This window comes from Fringilla coelebs, assembly GCF_963513975.1.
Source record: "Fringilla coelebs genome assembly, chromosome: 14".
Taxonomy (NCBI): Eukaryota; Metazoa; Chordata; class Aves; order Passeriformes; family Fringillidae; genus Fringilla; species Fringilla coelebs.
Window position 1 is genome coordinate 4,933,804 of NC_140040.1, and position 21,843 is coordinate 4,955,646.

A 21,843-nucleotide genomic window follows, 5' to 3' on the forward strand; every position below is an offset into this window, starting at 1 on the left:
CCTTCAGATCATTTAGCATAACTGGACTTTGATCTTGTTTAGAAGCTGGGAGTTTCTCTCAGCACTAAAATTAAGGATTAGTCTTAGTTGAATGACTTCAGACATGACCCTTTCACATATTCTCTGTTCCTCCATTCAAACTTAATTATTTAAATGCCTAACTTGTTTATACCTTACAAAACCATTGTTTTGGGAACATTTTATTGAATAACATGGCAAAACAGAAAAGTTTATTTAAAACTGGGAAGATTTTGACTTCATCCAACTTCTGAGTTTAGCCTGCTTGCTCGGAGAGAAGATCAGCAATAATAGGCCCCACATGGTAAAATATTGGGGTGGATTGACCTTGTCCAGATGATATTAGCAAATGGTAATGACTGGAAGTTCATGGACCACTTTAGGGAAGGCTGTATCATACCAGTGTGTTTAAGGAATGGGACAGAAATCCTGAAATTATCTGAAATGGTGTGGAGAATGTTCATATCAGGAATTTGGATTTGATCTGTTAAAGATGCAAATTCTGTCTCAGTGTCCCCATTGTAATTGCAATAAAAAAGTTTGCTAAATGTTAAGTATTTCAAAGTCATGCATACATAAAACCCAGTCTGAGGCAGAATTTGCACTAATCTTTGTGCCCAAATTATTTTTCAAACACATGAAACTGTTGCAATAAATATCACAATATTATTTAATGGCAGTACTGTCAGGCCTTTTATAGACATCTAAGGTCTTCTTCATTCCTCTCTTGCTTCATTCCTCTCTTGACCTGCTTTGTGTGCCTGTGCCTCCTGCTTTGCTGCCTGTGTTTGATGTGAATGATGCTGTGAGAGAAGAGCAGGGACTGCAGGCACTGGATGCTGGGCTTTAATGTTGTAGTGGGTGTGTGTAGAAGAGAGAACATAATATTGGGGAGAGAAAACATTTGTGATTGAGAGACACTGGACTGGGTATGCTGGAAAAGCAGAACAATGAACAAATGCACAAGACACAAATGGTGATGTTTCCATGGAATCATCTAGACAAAAAAATTACAGAGGTGAACTGCAGAGGTGGAAGGATTCAGATACTTACAGAAGTTAAATGTCTCCAATCCTGCAGATACGTGTGCCTCCTAAGCCTTCCAGATCATGAGAAACTTTCAATGACATCTGGAACCTACTATCACCTGGAGCAGTTCTGTTGTATTTTGTTCTGTTGTATTCTGTTCAGGTTGACAAGAAAATTTCTTCACTTCCACTGATATGTTGCAAAGTGCTTTATTTTGCTGTCTTTCTGTGCTGGCAGAGAGAGATCATTAAGGACAAATGACATATTTCATTTATCTCAGAGAAATTATTTACAAGCTTGTCCAGGGTTTCCTGTGAATCTTACCTTCCCCACAAATAAAAAATGCTGCAGTTCAGCCACTGCTTTCAATTTGAGGAGAATGGGGATCCAACAGAGGATGCAATCCATGGAACAGTAGTTAATACAGCAATTTCTATAGCAACCTTCAGCTTCTATTACTCTCCATAGGTGCTCAAAGTCCCTGATGGCAGAAGCCTGAGGAGACCTGTCTTTAAAGTGTATCTGGAAAGTGGCCATAAAAGAAAGATATATTCCTCAATTTCACCAGTTGCAAGACTTCCATTCTTGGACTCTAAGAGCACAGTTGTTGCTAACGTGACAGACATTAGTGGGCAAAACCACAGGCACCCTGATCTGTCGGAGAGAAATGTAAAAGGCTCACAAAAAATGCTGACCTTGTTTGCAAGTAATGGAAAAGGTCAGCGCCAAAAGCAGCTCCAGTTAGAGTTACAGCTGGAAAAACCTGGCAGAGAACCTGCTGACTGTAGTTTTACATTGCTTAGCTAAGAAGCTGGGAATGACCAAGGGCCATTCCCAACACAATGGTGAGAATAAATGCTGTGGCCACAGGTGGAAATATAAATTCTACATCAGTGGCAGGTAATGAAATCTTCTGCCCTGGCTGTATATATGAAAATCCTGAGGATCAAGGAGTCCAGGCTCTACAATTCTAAAATAAACAATCACTACCATGTTTCCATCTAACAGGTTGAAAATCCATCTATTGTTGAAACGCTGTTCTGGGCTCGCTGCAACACCAGGCCTTTCTTTCAGGTGGCTGTCCAGCAGCCAACTAACTTAATCTGGTTGCAGTGTTTTTTAAATCTGTGAGAAGAGACAGACCATCACTCCAGGTACAGAAGTGTCTTCTAATATTAGACAGAATGCCATTTCTCCCACATTGTGTCATCTTCCTTGCGAGCACAGAGTGAGTAGAAAAGAGTCAAACCAAGTTTCCTCTTGGCAGGATTTATGTTGGCCAGTTTTAAATACCTACAACACAGGTGTCAATGTAAGAGCTCATTATCCAGACTCACCCTGCAATCAGTGCAGAGAAATGGGCACTTCTAAGGCAGAGCTAATCAATAATTCACCAAAGAAGATGAGGGAAGGCACCTTTTTTTCATTTACGGAGTCTCAGGGAATAAATATGCTGGATGTGAGAGTTTCCATTCCTGGTGATGTATGCCTCAGGTCTCTAATCCTCTTGTTAGGTAGTTGCAAGTGTTTCAATGTCAATGTTAAAACCCCTCCCAAATTAATAACAATGCTATTTTTCTAGTACAAGCAATAGAATGCCTTGTTTATACTTTCATTGCATTAAAAAGCATGTTTCAAAGTAATGTATATATATATAACTGTATTATAGACTGAGTTAGTGGTAGTGCTTGTAAATATTTCTTAGGGCTGTTATGCTATTTTAGAGGCTTTGAGTAAATATACACCACTATCAAGAAGGAGCAGCAAAGTTAAATAGTAGAGCAAAAGGAGGCTTTTATAAATGAAAAAGCATCTGGCTGAAAATGGGAGGTGGAAAAAGAGCATAACCTTGACTGGTTAAATATAAAACCAGACCATATATAAATATAAAACCATGGGCAGACCTAAGAAGATTTTGAGGAACAACTTGCTAAAGGCATAAAATTGCTGAAGAAAAAACCCCTTTTCTCCAGAGAAGAGATTCTGCCAGAGGAGCTGCACAGCCAATATATGTGTAAAATACACATGCATGAAGAATGACATAGCAAAAAGCTGAAAGAGTTATTTGCACTGGTGTTCACTCTGGAGGAAAGTTTGCTTTTCTTTTACGGTGCCAAGGCTGAAGACCTGCCTTGTGTTCAGGTGCTGGTAGGGGAGATACTACAATAAATCAAAATGAGAAGCAGATAGAACAGAGATGAAATAAATTTTCTCAGTTTTCATCAGAAGGAGAACTGCTGCTTTCTTCCAGACATCTGGGTTGGGAATCTTCTCTGTTTAATACATTCATAGCTGAACAAAAGAATTGATTAGGAACAGTGAGTTGGTCGGGTTTTCTGGTGTTAAATTTAATTTTAGTCAAAATTAAAGCTGAGAGAAGTGTTTGGACATGAGTAGTTCTCTGAAAATGCACCTCAATGTTTTGGCACAGTGAAAAGGGCTAAGAAATTGTTGGGAATAATTAGTAAGGAAATGGGAAGTGCTATAAAAATTGCTGTATGCCAGTGTACTCAATGGCACACTTACATTCTATGTTTATAGAACAGAGTCATACAATCATTGAGGTTGGAAAAGCCCTCCAAGATCATCGAGTCCAATCTTTGGCCAACATCAGCTTGGCAACTAAACCATAGCACTGAGTGCCTTGTCCAGTCGTTCCTTGGGTACTTCTGGGATTGGTGACTCCACCACTACCCTGGGCAGCCATCCCAATGCTTGACAACCCTTTTAGTGAAGAAATTCTTCCTGATGTCCAATCTGAAACTTTCCTTGCACAGCTTGAAGCTTTTTCTTCATATCCTGTTCCTTGTTCCCTGGGAGCAGAGCCTGACCCCCACCTGGCTCCATTCTTCTCTCAGCAATTTGTGGAGATCCAGAAGATCCCTCTTGAGCCTTCTCCAAGCTAAGTCCCCCACATCACTCATCCACTCCTGATCAGGGTCATGCTGCAGCTCTTTCCCCAGCTCTGTTCCTTTCTCTGAACCCACTGCATTCCCTCAATGTCCTTCCTAAATGGAGGGGCCCAGAGCAGGACACAGTACTTGAGGTGTGGCCTCACCAGTGCCAGCACAGAGGGACAATCACTGCCCTGGTCCTGCTGGCCATGCTATTTTTTATCAAAGCCAGGTATTGCCCCTTTGTTCCACCTGGGCACAGCTGCCTCATGTTCAGCCACTGCCCACCAGCACCTCCCGGTCCTTTCCCAGTGGGCACTTTCCAACCACTCTTCCGCAAGCCTTGAGAGCTGCACAGGGATTTTGTGACCCAGGGGCAGGACCTGGCACTTCACCTGGTTGCACCTCATATGTTTGGCCTAAGCCCATCCATCAACCCTGTCCAGATATGCAGTCCTATCTCCAAAAAATCAATACAGAATTAGGAAAGGCAGAGAGATATTTGGAATGGTCAACTATGAATTGCCATGGAAGAGACACTAACAGTCTTAAGGCTCTTCAGCGTGGAAAGAGGGTGCTCAGAAATCCTGGGACTGATGTTTTAAATGGCCAGGCAATGGTGGAAATGTTCATTTCTCTGAGCACAGCACCCCCAAGGCGCCAGATAATCTGGTTGTGCTGCAGATTGAGAGCAAACTAAAGGAAGTACTCATTTTACACAACACACAATTAAGTCATGGGATCCATTGCTACAGGATGTTTCGTATGCCAAAATATATATAGGCTTAAAAAAGGATTAGACAATTCATGAAAGAAAGGTCCATTGAGGGATACTAAACAGGAAGATGCTGATGTAACCTCCAGTTCAGGAAGTCCCCAGACTGCAGATTGCCAGGAGCTGTGCAAGTTGCTGGGGGAATGCTCTTAGAGTCTTTCTTGTGCATCTGTTACTGGTCACTGCCCTCCAGGGAGCCAGGAGCAAGCAGAGGTTAGTTTCTGCTGTGGTCGTTGCATGCAGCTGGTGACATATTGTATTTTGGAATCTGTGCCTTAGGATACTACAACTGAAAGAACTGAATTTCATTTTCTTTCTTCCTGCAGTTTGTTTATCTCATGTGTTTCACTCAGTTTTGGTGATAAAACTGGATTCCTTTTCAGTTGCAGTGTGTTCAGTTTTCTAGTTATCCAGTGCTGCCAAAATTAGAGAGTATGGATGTCTGATACTCCTGGTCAGTGTTGCCAGATAAGAGCAAAGAAACTACCAAAAATAAATGGAACAAAACAAAATAATAAAGATATTTCAACTCATTCTGAGTTGTGGATTGGTGTTCATCCAATGGCTATATTTGAAATATAGTAGTAGATTTGGGTTCATTGTTAGTATTTTAGTTGAACAAAACAATGCAGGTGCCCATTCCTTGGAAATTCGGCACATTTATGGGAGTTTGGTTCCTATGCCCCTTTCTGGCGGGGATTTTGAGATCTTCAACTGCAGCTTCTCTTAGAGGTGTGGTGGGTGTTCCTCCTCCAATGTTGGGAATTCTTTCCTAAAGGCACACTTAGAACAGGAAAGAGCAATTATAAAAATTCTATTTTAGGGCAAATCAATCTAAATAGGAGTTACCCAGAATAAAACAGGGTCTCTTTGGTGGTGATAGCCAAGTGTACTATTTCAATCTGATGGAAATGTAATGGGAAATCAATGACTGGACCATTCTTTGTTCTTTATATTTTGCTGCCACTCTAATGGAATCGCTGAATTTACTCAGCCTGGCTGCCAACTGGAGGATCAATGCAGCTGGGAAATCCAACCCCAGGAGACAGATATCAGATGGAACACACTGACATTTAGACACTCTATAACTAATTACAGAGATTTCAAGAATGACTACAAATAACAAGCAAAATAGCAAAGATGTTTAGTAATGACATTGCAAGACAGACTCACAATTGTGCAAGAAGTTGATAATTTCTAATTAAATGAAGCCTCTACAGCTTTCTGTGGTTAGAAGTGTAGGTTGATATCATAACAAAATTTCATTTTGCTTGAGAAGATGTTCACTTTAAACCAACATTTAGAACCTTATACAGCAAGTATTGTACTTTTCTGAATAATCTATTGCTTTGAACATTTTTCAGTCATGTAAGTGTGATGTGATTAGTGGACAAGGACCCACCAGCTCAGGTTAGCCGGCAGATTTTTCTGTTTAAAAGTAATTTCTATTCTTAGGTAGTTGAATAAAAGAAAGGATGGTATTTTTTTTATTACCATTTCTTTTCAAATCTATGTGATGGTCATATTTAAGCTGAGAGCTTTTGTATTTGAAAGAAATGGAACTGGAAGCACATTTGCTGTGGGAGTAACTTTTGTCCAATGTAGAGAAATAACTATGAAGCTCAAGGCAGGTTGTGTCTCCTGGTAGTTTTATTTTTAAATTTTTCAAATTGCTGCAAATTTTAGAAGATATTTTTTCCTGCTTAAAAGTTACCAATGCCAAATTGATGTTCATTTTGATAAATTAGCAAGCATTTTTATTTACAAGAACAGTGCTTTATTTATGCTCCTCTTCACTGCTAAAGTTCCATAGAAACATAGAATATCCATTAAAAATCCAGCTAGATTTTTCCTTTTTCCATTTCTCCTATTAGAAATTTCTTTCAGAATTTCACTAATTTTAGAAAAGTCAGATTTCTGCTACATATTTATGATTAATGCTAACACTGTCTTTTTGCTTAAGGATCTCTTCTTCTTATATCCCATATGTAGATCCAGAAACCGTAGCTGCATCTTCTCAGCCTTTGATTTTGCTTGGGAGAAAAAAATCCCAGTCCTTAAAAATACTTTTAAAAATTCTTAAGACAGATCATTTGCCAGCCCATCCATCTGAGCAGGGTTGTTTTTTAATGAGTGTGAAATGTTTTTTCCTTTAAAAGCAGAATTGTACCATTGTCTACATAAATTCTGTTCTGCAGTGTGTGCCTACAGAGCTGCTGCGTTCATGTGACTCTAGTGTCATGTTTTTCTTTGCACAGTACTTGATTAGATTTGCAGAAGGAGACTGAAGTGCCTTCTCTGCATTATTTTTGACGATGTAGTTGCTTGAGTGCCCAGATAGTTCCTAGTTAACACGTTTCAGCCTTGTAGCAATTATGTAGTGACAATTAGCATTTCACATATTTCTGTATATTCCATTGACAGGCTCTGAAGTTTCTATGGAAAAAGATGATTATGAGCCCATCAAAATAGCTTATAATTGCTTTCCTACGTCTCTTTTTTTTTTTTTGAAAGAAAAACTATGATAAAAAGCATCATGATGCATTATTCAACTGTGCTTTTTTATATTCTAAATGCACATTGATGTCCATCCCCTGAACTTAGGTTATTATCATTGCATAGAAAACTGGTGGGTCCTGAGGGTCCTCTTGATCTGTGTGGCCAATAATCAGTTGGCCAATAATCAATATATCAGTGATAAAAAGTGATCCTGGGTCCTTTCTGCCCCTTGTAGGACATGCTCAGCTCCTGGCTGCACCACCCCACATTGCTGAGGATCAGCCTTTTTCAGAGCAGAGCACAGCATTGTGGGGGCTCTGCTGCAGCCACAAAAACTTAGAACACTTGTGAGGAAAGCAGAGAATATATCAGTGTCAGCCCAGTCTGCAACAGCCTCGCTCAGCTCCGGGCCCTGTGCCAGATTTCACGTGGTTTCATTGCTGCAGCCTTGTAATGGATAATAGCACTGCTGCCACCAGCTCAGGAGGGCTTCTCATTTTAAAGTGTGGGCTGAAACTCTGCCACAGGGTCAGAGACACTTTAGATGGCCAGATTCTGTTCCACGAAGCAATTCACTGATTTTTTTAACCATACCATGAATTTTGCTCTCCTTAGTGGGAGTATGGACAATGGCACAATTCTGGTTTTAAGAAAAAAAATGATTTCACATTCATAAAACTTCTCCCCTGCTCAGATGGATGGAGCAGCAAATCTGTCTAATAAACTTTTAAAAGTTTACTTAATTACCTAGTATGAGACCAGTAATAGTGAATTAATTTAATAGGTAATAGTAAGGTATTTCTTCTTTATTCAGGGTTTTTGTTATTCTTGTCCTCCAAATCAAAATTTAAACTTCCCCATAACTGTGTAGATCATAACTATTAATACATGGATGTTCAGGTGTTTCCTAAGCTAGGGCTCAAACTTTTCATAGAAAAAAAGTGAGAATACTCTGCAAGAGGTTCTGCATCAATGAAGACAAAGCCCAGCAAAATCTCCATCAGTTTTGGTGAGACTGGGATTAAATACCAATAAATATAGTAGTATTTGTATTTCAGAAGAGATATGAATAGTTATTGGAGATATATTTTAAGGAAAAAAAAATTAATGAATTTTAAAGAAAAGTTAATACCTTTTAAAACACTTTTTTTTTCTGGAATTTTGCCAGAAATTCTCCACCTTACTTTTGCCATAAAATGTTAAAATTCCCACTAACGTATAAAGAGGAGACAATTTTTTGTTAAATTACCAGTTTTTAGAGTGCTTTCCTTAGAGCTGCCTGTGCCAGCCTCTTGCTGTCTTGCCTGGTAATTTTGATGACACTTTCTCCATATGGTAACTGGTTTTATTTTTTTCCGAGCAATTTGCTTTTCTCCCTGTGCACCTTCTTTTTGCAGCACTTGTTTCTTGGGAAGTTGTCTCCAGTGGAGGACTCCAGAGGGATGTGTGATCCTTTCCTCATGCAATCTGTATTTATAGCCCCCAGTCCCTGCTGTCTCCTTGGTGTGGCACCACTGCAGCTTTCCTGTGCAGGTCAGGGTCAGAAATGGTACCCACAGCCAGGTTTCCAGGTTCACCCTGTGCCACATGCTAAATGTTTTTAGCATTTTGTAGCACACCCACCCAGCAGCTGGATGTGATGCCAGGTTGCTGTGGTGAGCCTGAGGTGATCCTGGGGTGATGTGGCACCTAGAGATTAAACAAAGTAGGTGGGGTGTTGCTTCACACCCCCGAGGAGTTACTCATCGTTTTAATTTGTGGGCAGGGTTTTAGAAGGGGTTTTTTGTGGTGCCTGGACTGTGAGGTGCAGAGCTCTGCTCTAAGGGTTAATACAACCATGCCAAAATCCTTGCAGATTCCTGGCCATGGGAACGGGGAGAGTCTCCTGGTGCAGCCCGGAGCCGCAGTTTCCTGAGCCTGCAGGGAAGGGAGAGGAGGGGACAGGAAGGGAACATGACTGCCAGTATCTTCTGCTGGGAGGCTGCCAACAGGAAGCAGCTTTTTCATTTTTTTAGCTCCTTTGTGGAAGGCTCAGCAGTTCCCAACCATTCCAGCCATCTTTCTGTGAAGCACAGTCCTTCCTCTAGGCAGCCTGGTGGAGAGGCTGCAGGGTCTTGGTCTGGGTTTTCCTCCTTGGGAAACAGAACTGTGTAGGGCCCCTTTAAGAATATCTATATTGGGATGTGTAGGCTTCTGTTTTATTTTGGCCTTTTCTTTTGCCTTTGATTAAATTTTCCTCCAATTCTTGAGCTGCTCTGCACCATCCAGGCATACACAGCTGGAGAAAGTGGCTGGGCAATGCCTGGAGTGAGATGAGGGGATGGAGGTGCCCTCCCTTCCCTGTGGGGTGACGCGAGAAGTAGATCCTTGGGTGCCCGTAGACTGAAGCTGTGGTTTATTAAAGTAAATTACTTTTTTTTTCCCCCTCTTTTGAGTTATTTATTATTATGCTTTTGCTCAGTTATCAAATTGGAAGCAAATGGTGGAAGAATTTGCTTTGCATGTAGATGAGAAAGACTGAAACTACTTCTCTCTGCCGTGGTGCTTTGTGTACAGTTTCTTTAAGCCCAAATGGCTAATCTTTCCATAATGAACTTGAGGATGTCTTTTCACACGAGTAGTTTCAGTGACTTTAGTGAGATTTCATGCATTAATAGGCGAGCAAGATTTTACCTTTGAGAGAACCAAATCCTTTTGGAAAAATCCTATAATGTTTAAGTAGAAAAGAAACCAAAGAATTTATAGATTAATGACTCAAGCCTAAAGAACCTAAGGGAGGATTTTCTTAGAATCTTTGAAACATCTGGTAACATTTTGCTTTAATGTTTTGTTTACATGGGGTTAATAAACTGAGCAGCAGCAATAGGAATTGTAGGGAAGAAAGCAAGTCTATGGGAAGAGGCAGTAGAAACCACCCTTATTAGCAGTCTATTATGAAATAGCAGTTTGTAACACTTTATTAATGTTTTAATGGACACATTAATAATTATTCCTCTTTATGAAGTATTTAAAAATGGAATTTCCATATAAAGCGCAATCATATATCCTGTCACATTTAAATGCAGGAATAGAATTTTTGTTCTGTACTTAAGGGTTTGTCCAAGCATCAGTAAAATTGGTTCTCTTTCCTATTGTACCTGCCAAATGTAATCAACCTAACCAAAGGAATGTGGTCTTTCTTGATCTATAAATATATTAAATATATTTTGTATAACACTTTGCAGTTGTGACTTGGGCATGTACCCTGTAAGTCTGGCTGAGAAGGAGGGAGGCTACCTGCTTTGTGTTTAACTGTCCAGGTAATGTCACTAACCTGGATCTAAGTTAGGCTTTTTAGAAGTGGTATTTATCAGGAATAAACCAGCACTGCAGGATTTGGCTTTCTGTGGTGACACAAATGGTACATTTCAAAATGGGCAAATGCAAACCAGGAAGAGCAGATCATATTTGAGAAGACTGTGCTCATATAAACTTGTTTGTTGGGGGAATTAAGTGTCAGTGATTTATTATTCTGCTTGTGCAACACAGAGCACAGAACTACATGAGGCTGTCTGGGAAATCTGCACAACTGCTATTGGAGGAGTGGGGCCTTTTCCCCCTCTCTGTTACAAGGATGAGCAGATGTTAAGCATCGCTTCACTGTTTTATGATTGAGATTTATAAAGGCCAGCAATATGGATTGAGAAGGCTCTAGGTATGTTTTCTGTTAGAGGCTGATAAAATAAATGAATGGCATCTGGAATTTTAAAGAAAACTAAAAACGGCTTCATTTAAAACATCAGCCATAAGAGCAAAATTAACATGCAGAACAGCAATGGCTGAGTGCTGAAAGAATGTGTGGATGGTGTTAATGGTTATCAATGTATGGGAAAAGAAGAACTTGATTTAAAACTATTGAGTAGGGGAACAGTATATGAATCACTAGTAAAAAAGGGAGATGTTGGCTGTATTTCTGAAGTGTGACAATTCAAGCTACACAATGAGAACTTTTTTGTAAGAGTGAAAATTCAAATAACTTACCTTGATATCCTCTCCCCGACTAATAAATGTGCATGCTTCCCACAGAAATTCTGTTCTTATAAGCAGCCAACGAGTACAAGAAAGTATATTGCTAATTTTTCACTCTGTAATGTTCCTAATCATTAATGGCAATCATTATTATTCAGTTATTCTGTTTTAGAAAAGCCTGCCAGTTATGCCAAATTATGTAGGGATATATGAGATTCTGTGGATGTTTCTTGACCATATACTAGAATGGTAAGTCACTATTTGTTCTTACAAAATGAGAAAAATGATTTTTTACAGATTCAGAGCACTTTATGACTAGCCAGTAACATCCCTGGCTGTACCTGCAGACATGAACATTTGAATCACAGAATTATGAAATACAGGCTCAAAATGATATAAAACACTGCTCTTGGCTTTATACTTTTCCCCAACTGTTTGGTGGAGTGCCCAAGCAATCTGTGATTAGCTCTGTCATGAAGACTAAATCCATGGGCTTATTTTTTGAATCTCTCCTACCACTTTCTAACCAGCACAGTTGTTGGAATTCCTTTATGACATGAATTTTCATTTCCTCATTCACCAGCACATGCCCTGTCAGAATCCTGGGGGCCTGATTTAAATGGTTATCAATGTCAGTGTGGCACACAGTCATTTTCTGGTGCCTGTTTTCTCCCTGGCTGAGGATATACTGTCCTTATTTGCTTAATAAATGGGCAGTTAAGGGTCTTCATTTTTATGCTTGCAGCACACTCATGTTTTATTATTATTTTATTCTTTCTATTTATAGATTTTACATTAACATTTGATGAATTTTCAACCTAAATGGCAATGCTTGATGTAATTCATATCACTCTTAATATGTACAATTTGCATATATTATCCCAAGCAATGACCTAGTAAATGAATTAAATAAGCCTTGGTAATAAGAATGACGTATCTGAGCCCGTTTAGACAACAAAAGCCAATGCCTCACCAAAGTAGGGTTCCTGAGAAAACACAGGAACCTCAGAACATCCTACACATTTTAATTCATCCCAGCCTATGATGGAAAGACGCAAACACCTTCAAAGAGTGAACCATTGTCTGAAATAAACTAGTGAAGTGTAATATTTTCAGTTCTTTTAATGAGCTCAAATCATGAAGAACAAATCCTCCAATGAGTTGCATGTGGTTTTTATTAATTTTGAGCCTAAAAACATTAATAATATCAATTATGTAAAAGCAGCAGAGAAATAATTGTAATTGCTTGCTTTGTGCAAGCCATGCTGTGCCCCTGGCTATTCTTCCTTGAGAAGCTGCCACAAAGCCATTTAAGAAAAGAGACTTACACACATTTAGAGTGATGAAGCAGGAGAATTAAGAGAGTCTAGGTAGGTTTCTATGTGTCTGTTTTGGCTGATAACCATCAGGATACCATTCATTATTCCAGGTAACCCAGCTCAGAAAGAGACATCCTCTGAAAGCTATAGTGGGATCCATTTGGATTGTTAGCTTCCAAAGGATTTGCTGAGACAAGATAATAATTTTGATTTATATAATTCCTGCAAGAAACTACTACCATATGACTTGAATATTACTAGGGAAGTATTTATTCCTTTAGTGATCATTCAGTGTTAATATTAATTTACTACGTTATTAAATCTCTCTGTTGTGGTAATGCTTTTGTTTTTCTTTTCTCACTGATTCATACTTAACTTATTGGACTTGATTCTGGTTTCTCACAGATCCTTACTTTTGCTTCACAGGAGCTATTTGTGATTTACATTAATTTCATGGTATTGGAATTATTCCCAGCAATCTCATTGTGAGGTTTTTTTCCTGTCCTTACAATTGTTCTTTGCTTTTCCTTTGGCAACTATAAAAATGTTAGGCTTTGCCTTCAGGAATTAATTATTTCAGGCTAAACTTGGTTTTGATGGGAAAGAAGGGTGTACAATGGAGGCATTATACCTGCACCATATTGAGAAAATGTATTTGTACATTTATTCCAGTATAATTTTGTTTGGTGAAATAACTTGTTGGGTTTTTGTTTGATTGTTGAATCTTCCAACAGTATTCTGAACCTTCACAGTTCTTTCATTGACTGGAAAGACACATTTATTCATTACCACTTATATATTTGATGGATGTGACAATCTATTTCCCTGGGTGCACATGATAAAATCTAAACTAAAAATACAGTCAGGAAAAAATGGGTAATAACTCCTCAGAATTTCAGGGGAACATCCCAATCACCCTTTGAAAGCCAGCATGTTGGATGGTTTTTTTTAAATCTTGCGCTTAATTCCACGTGCAGAGCCAGCTTGGTTTTGAATCCAGTTCTCCTCAACCATCTAGATGAAGAGTCAGCTTCCTCTGGAAAGGAACACTCCCCAGTCTATCTTATAGCAAAGGCAGAAGCTTTTCTACAGCTGAAATCCCCATATGGAGAACACTTGACTGCCAAATTTCTATCTATTAAGTTGAAAAGAATCCAGCATATGTGGCTCCCTTCATTGCAGTGCTGACCAAAATCTGCACAGAGAAATGTGTTCTTTTAAACAGACAGCTCCTAAGACAATTTGGGCTTGAAGACTTGTAAAATTCAAGTTCCACCTGGATTATCAAGGGAAAAACCCCTGATCTCTACCATTTTCTGCTCCTGGTAAGATGCAGAGCCTATCAGAGAGCAAAGCAGGTGCTGCATTCTGCAGTAGCCAATTTCTCTAGTTCATTTCAAAGTAATTTAAACCTCTTCTTTTTATCCTTCACTTTGCATTTCTGATGACAAAACAAGTTTTCCAACTCCTAACTGCTGGTGGGGTCGGTCCATCCTCTGTTCCATCCAGGGGTAAGGCTTATGTTAGACACATGACACCAGGTCACTTGGGAGCAGGTGGCCCAAAATTCCCACATTATGGACAGTTCAGTGCAGAGCTACAAGACCTACCCAAGAAAGAGTGGATACCTATGGGCAGCTGACCATCACCTGTATTTGTATTTGAGGCATTTGGTTGTAGCTGGGTCTGTTCAGTCTTCACGCACACCTTTGGTCATTTTAGGCTGAGCCACTGGGCTGATCAGCAGTACTGACTGGAAGAACTTGCCTAGTTTTTTTATCTCTGAACCCTCCTTACAAGGTCTCTGAGCTGCTGGTGAAAGCAGCTCAGAAACAATGTTTTAATTAGAATCTAATAGATGAAATGGAACCTGTTGCAACAGCAGCTTTATGCAGTCGGGAAAACTCTGTGGTCAGTTCATTGCTGCCTCTGGTTTGGGAGGAGTCCTGCATGTTGGCATCTGTACGTGCCAGTTATTTCAGAGCAGCAGAGTAATCCAAGAAGATTCAAACTGGTGGTAGCTGCAGCAGAACACCTAGCAGGTTGTCCCTCTGCACCACGTCATTGTCACTCTATGTGTCCATTTTGTGGTGCCCAGCACCGGGCTCAGCAGTTGTTCTCACTCAGGTAACAAACCCTGCCTGCACAGCAGCACCTGAAGGGTTTGAGCTTCCTGTTGATTTTAGGGGTTGGTTTGGAGTCTGGAAGACATTGAACCAGACAGGTCCCCAAGTCCAGATCAGCATGTCAGCCAGGACAAAGAGGCTGCCTGTGACTAAGCTGTAGTCATTAGAACATCGCTGTTCCAGCTCCTGGCCAGTACAGAGATGGGGGGACAGCATTCTCCTTTACTGCTACTCCATTTATAGTGTCAGGTTTATGGGAAGTCTTTGAGAGTCAGTGGGATGTAGGCATTTAACCTGCCTAAGTACTTCTGTAAATCCCTTTGGGCACCCTCCTGAACTGGTGGGCATGAAGAGCTTTACATTTTCAAAGGCAAAGTAAGGACATTAAATAATTAATCCCTACAATGTTTCTGTGATCTGTTACCATCTATATGGATGAGGAGACTGAAATTAAGGAATTAAGGTTGCATGGAGACGTACAGAAATATGGGATCTCTTGATAATCAGCCCTACATTTATTTCCTTCCTGATATTCTGCCTTACTGTTTTTGTAGATGAGTAAAGTTGGATCCACAGACTTCCTGCACACATGAAGTCTCAACTCTGACTCACCTGCCATCCTATTAAGAAAATATAATAGAAAATGAGGATATATCCCATGTGTTTTCTCAGGTTTCAATTGTTTCCAGAGGCTCAGACAGCATGGAAAAGTGGTTAGTAATGCACTAACATTGAAGGAAATCTTTCACAAACCAAGCGTCATTGAACGATTGCTTTTTGATGTGATGTGCAAAAAACTGCTTTCTTTTTTCTTCCTTTTATTTTTTTTAATCTGCCTGACTCCATTGACTAAATCTCTACAATGAAAATGTGAGGCTGAGGATTTAGGTACAAAGAGGAGAGTAGCTGGGTTTTTTAAAGTGGAGAGATTATTTGATTAGACAGATGACAGCTGGAAACAAGTTTTGAACTTCTCTGTATTTTGGATTGGCAGCATACCCCAGTCTGCTGCAGTCTGGTGGTTTGGAGAAAGACTGGAGATAAACAATAACCAGGATTTTATCAGAGCTGCTCGGGGGAGTGGCTGCACTGGGGAGCCCTGTGCATTGAGAGAGGGTGATAAGGCCTCTCAGGAAAGGTTATAAATGAAGATTAGTGAATAACTGCAGAGGACTGCACCTTCCATGGTGGGTCTTCTCCAGAAACCAGCAGTAAAGTCACTCAGTAGCATGTGCTGCTGGTCAGCCCTGCTCTGCCAAGTCTCTGGTGTGTGTGGGATGGCTCTTGTTCCCAGCAGAATATGCCCAGTATGGCTAAGTCCTACAAAATGTGGAGTCAAGACTGATAAATCCCATCTGCCTCAAAGGGAAATATCAGCCCCTGCAGGCACCTACAGAGATCAAGACCATGGGAGAAATCCCACTGTGAAATTGTGAGATGCCAGCTAGAGATGTCATTGCACAGGGGGTCAGGAATCTGCCCAGAGGTGTGGAGGGACTGTGTCCATCCCTCAGCCAGCAGAAGCAAATCCCAGGTCCAGAAGTATCTCCAGTCACTGTGCATGCAGTTCAAGGATATGGTTGGATCTAACCCCAATTCATTGTCAGTGTTTATGTTAGAAATTATTTACCAAAAATCTTCAATAGGAGGGAAATTCAGTTTTTCTCTCATTTTTTGGGATACCTAACAGATTGAAATAACCCAATAAAAGAATTCCTTAGAGAAGGAACACCAGAGTTCAGTATGTGTCCTGTATAGTCTTGAGCTCAGCTTTAATAAATTAATCAGTGCTGCATGAATATTCATTGAGCAGAGATGTGAGGAGCAAAGCTGGACAGAACTTAGGAAACATATTTGCTAATTTTATTTTCATAAATTATTATAATTTCATAATTTTACTCTATTTTTTTGTTAGCATTTGAGTCTTAAAAATGTTTTATGACTAGTTTTAACTCCTGGTAATGCTATTCTTCTTGTCTTGGCTTAAGGGGCACCTTAGGACTTTTGGAATTAATTATTTTTTAATAGTTTGCAAAGCCTTCATTTTCTGGGCACTACACATCTAGGAGAGAGTTGCTGTCTTGAAGGATGACGTTGAAGACAGCTCTGATTGTACAGCCCAGTAGTAGCAGAAACAGAATTGAGTCCCAGTCCATTTCTCTAAGCACAGGACCATGCTGTGTTTCTAGTTGGAAAGCTCAGGTTTCTTTTTTTCTTATTAATTTTTCTTGGTACATTGCATGTGGTACAATTCCTGGCTGAAGCCTAGTCTGCAAGATTCAGGAGGTTTGTTTTTCAGCTTTGTCAGTACTGCTGTTGCTGCTCATTCAGCCTGGAAGGTCATTTCCCCAGGGATCTGTGGACTAATTTCAGATGCAGAAAGCTTGGATTTCTCCAAAAATTGCTCCCCCTGCCTATTTTTCCAATTCTTATGCTTTCCCCTCTTGGACTTGCATTTGCCCAGGAGAACCAGAGAAAGTTGGCTTTTTCTGAGCCATCTGTGCAACATAGATAATACTGTCATCAAGACACTTGCAGGATTGCATTGCATTTCATCACCTAGACAGTGTCTGCTCAGTGTTCATCCTGTGCTGTGCTGTCAGCTCCAGGCACGTGACCTCACTGGACTTTAAATGCTTGCAAAATAGGATCAGGAAATAGCTGTGTGGTTTTCTCAATGTGGAAGTCCTTTCACAATGTCTGAAGAACTCAGCAACTTTCAGTTGTGCATCCTAAAAATAATTGTGTAAAAGAGCAGAGGTGTGATGACAGGATATTAGTTTAAACTCTTTATTTTTTTTCAGAGACAGACAATAGTGACTTTCCTGGCTACGCTGAAATCAGTGGCAGCACTTCCAGTGACTTTATGAGGCTGGAATACACTGGTGCAATCTTAACCACTTAAATGGTTGACAGCTAGTAAGAACCAATATCAATTTCTCAAATTTTAGTAATATATATATATATATAAGTTTTACCATAAAAAGTAACATGCAAATATCTCTGATTGAGGAAGATTCCTTACTTTTAGTTGTGAGCTCAAATGATCCTGATATTCAAATGTACTGTAGGATTTATAACCAGTGGAGTAGGACTTGGAGAAAGTTATGGCTGGTATCTGAGAGCTGTAACATTTACAAACACTAAATGAACAAACCCATATATTTTTATGCTTGCCATTCCAGAGCCATGAAACTTATCTCAAAGGTTACGAGACAAGGGACTGAAAATGATTCTATTACACAATTGCTGCAGGGAGTTGCTGAGCATGGTAATTAATTGCTGGTGTATTCATTTGCGGCAGGAGGAGCAGCAGAAGGAAAATATCTCATTGAATTTGGAATTGTATTTATTCATGTAGGCACTGTGGTGTTACAGCACAATTATTATCTGACACATTGGAAGCAGACTTGTGCTCCATTAGTTGCTGGAGCTATGTGCTATTATTGGATGATCTGCTACAAAAATGCACAAAACATTTATTTTGAGAGATGCAGTCAGGATTATAATTGATGCCTCACAGATCTCAGCCTGGCGTTCTCCAAACCCAGCCAGAGAAATAAGAAGCTCAGTTTGGCATCCTCAGCCCCTGAAAATGCTGAGGTGTCCCCAGGGTTGACAGAAGCAAAGCTTGGGCTCCCAGATCAGCATCTCCAGTGAGAAACTCACGGTTTTTATCTATCTGGAAGGAGACACGGGCAAAGCCAGCCTGTGCTCCTTTCCCGTTTCCAGTGCAGTGCTGGCACCAATCCACAGGCAGCTGCTCATCCAGCATTCCTGGCTAGAGGATCATTTCAGCAGCTATATAATATGTCAGCTAAGAGAAAGCAAGAAGAAAAAGGAAAGTAGAGTTATGAAGTTAAACCCAAGAAAATAAAAATTGCAGGCAGCTGTAGTGTGGCAATGGCTGGCTGCTGGTGAGGGTAATAGTTAATTCAGTGATTCTGCTACATAGTTTCTCATAAAACCTCACAAATTCTATTCCAAGACTTTTCCCCTGAATCGTTCATTATTGCTTGCATGAAGCTTGTGAAAGCTGACATGACAACAGCTCATGTGAAGGTTTGTGCTTTGGATGGCTTCTAAAAGAGTTAATATGGAGTGAATAGTAGCCGTGGGCAGCACTGTGGTGGTGTGCCAGTGTTACCCTCCCAGGAATGAGGGAAATACTCTGTGCTGTGCAGACATTAACCAGTGCTCAGCTGTAATTCCAGCCCCGCCAAGCTCAGCTGTGGAGAGTGTTATGGGAGAGCAGAGGTGGGATGTGATGTGCACGACCTGACCACACTCCAGATGCTGTATCCAGGAAGATGTGGCTTTGCATTGTCCCTGTGGGTGATGAAGAGCTGGCTCGTGTCCTTGTGCTGCAAAGAGCAGTGCCCAGCCCCACGGAGCTCATGGATGCCAGCAGTGTGGCTTCCAGAGTGAGGTTGTTTTACACAAAGGAGTAGGAGAATCAGGTTTGGAATGATTATTCCTGAAGATTTTAAAAATAAACCAGCAGCTTCCTCTAGGTCTTCTAAACAAACAGCCTAAATGAATGTGAAGCTAACCTCTCCTTCCTCTCAGTCTGATGAAAGAAACAAATGGAAGCGATGACAGGATTATATTACTCTATTAATATGACAGATTTTAATTTGTGATAAGAAAGGAATCTCATTCACTGCTTTATTACTTTCAGAAATTCTAAAATCAATGCAAGATATGCCATAAACATCATTCTTGGCAGGCACTCATTGAGGTGAACATATAACTCAAAGATAGCTTGAGCTGAATTCTGACCAATTTAGCAAGTAATAAGCAAGGCAATAAGAACATTAAAAAGAAGAGACAGTAACAGAGTTAGGAACAGATGGTAGCCATAAATAATGCTGAAATAATAATAATATTTTAAATTTATATATGATGCCTTTCAGTCTGGAATATCCCACAATGCTTTACAAAACTGAATTTTAAACACAAACTTAAACAAGAATGCACCATTTCTGGTGTGAAATATGAGAGTTGTTTGGGACAAGAAGAGAATAAGAATTTTAGTTCATTGCTGCTGCACTAAAAGCTTGAGTTGAATTTTATTTCTTTCCTCTCTTCTAATCTATTTAATCTATCATCACTGGTAGCATCTGGATATTCTGCTGTAATACATCGCCACTATCCATAAATAGCACTCTCTTTACTGTTAATGATATCAGATGCACTGTTGACTTTATTTATTGAAAACTCTAAATGATCAGCAATTTGACATTCTCCAATGCAAAAAAAAAAAAAAAAAAATTACATTCTCAGCAAAAATATCTCCCAAGGCCAAGTAGCAACAGTAGTTAGCATGTCCTTGTGCAGGGAATATTAACTCCCATGTCAGTCTAAATTCTGAAACCCTTGTCTTTCCCTAAAGAATAAAATTGCTCCTTCCAAACACTTTTGTAGCTGAGCCCAACTTGAGGCTGTCTTCTGATCTCAGATAAACCCAGGCAATCCTTCTGGCTTTAGTGGGATTATGCCAGCATGAGTGAAACTGAAATTTACCCCACACTATAGGAGAGCTGATAGGTGCATAAGGCACCGTGTGATGTTTGAAGGCTGCAGTGGAAAAGTGCTGGAGGATGAGAAGGAAAAACCATACACTGTGTACACAGAGCAATGGAAACTATTTAAAACAGCTCCAGCCTCAAATATTCTGTGTAGTCCCTTCACAAGGAGAAAGATGTTACATGATAGTCTGGATAGCTGAGTGATTAGGTTCTGCATTGTAATATAAAATAGAAAATATTGAATGCTTCTGAGTGATGAATGACACAATCAAATTGCAGGAATGATGAAAAAAATTCAAGAAGTGATGTTGGTTAAAATTAATTAGTCTTTAATACTTTCCCATTCAGGTCTGTAGGAGTGTTCTCCAGTGTTCTCTAATCCCAAGCTCACACTTTCAAGAATGGTACCTGCAAGGACTCTGTGTCAGATGAGCTTTACCTCAAGCTTGTGCTAACTGTCCTGGAAATAGTGGAATTACTGCAGGGTACTGGACATCCTGGAATATTGGAGCATTTCTTGAAAATGGGGCGTTCCCTTGGAAAAACAGAAAATAAAATTGGTGGCAGGGCTTTGTCTAAAAATAACTTTTTAACCCATCCTGAAAGCTACAGTAGCTTGCAGTTTTTGAACTGTTGTTCAGATATGTGTATTTAAGTATACACATACCTACATAGATGGACTCACTACTGCTCCTGGGGACTAGTGCAATATTTAAAAGGTTTCTTAATTTTAGACTTGTCTTTCTGAGACATTGGGCAGTCTCCTGTTCATTTGGTTTTTTACAGCACATTGGGTTGGCTGCCTGGTTCAACAATACACCAGACTTCTGCTGCAAGTTGAAATTAAAATTTATCTTTCAAAACCACAGGATTGATGACATTGGAGTTGATACTCTGATTTCCAGGGCTTTGTGTCACCATCTCATAGCCCTGAAGTTGATGCCAGGAGGTTGTCTTGGACAAGGACTGTACATGTAGGCTCTGGACAGTGAACCTGGTGACCTCAGGCTGCCTCCTGATGGGGACATGTCCCTGGGTAAGTGACCCTTATCAACAACTGCACGGAGAGCCTGAGTTTTGAGTGGGCAGGGAGGCACAGCACACCTCCACACCAGCCCACAGGGACAGGCAGCTGGCACCTTGCATCCTCCTCCCAGGTCTGTGAGGCTCAGGAACGCCTCGTGTCCCTCGGGGACTGGGTTTGGGTTCAGGAATGGGGAAGCTGCTTTGATATGGGGCGGTGTCTGACAGCTGTGCTGTGCTGCTCAGCAGAGCAGGCTGGCCCTGTGTGCCACACTCCTCTGACTACACACACTCCCTTGGGCATTCTAACTTCTTTGAATTTCTTTTTTCTCCTCCCACCTGGGCTGAGGCAGGAGGAAGAGAAAGATGTGTTTAGTTTATTCTTCCTGCTCTCTTTGCTCTACCTTTCAGGCCTGTCAGCATGGAAAGAGTCTGAAAACAGACTCCAAAAGCTTCCATTTTAAATTGCATTTTAGTCCATCTTATAAGAAATGGGTCATTCAGCAGCCTGCTTGCTGAATATTGTGTTGCTTGTGTTTTGTCCACAGCCTTATCTTTCCCACACAGACTTCCAGTTTTTAGGAAACTGGTTTGCAGGTCAGTCTGCAGGTACCTAAATAT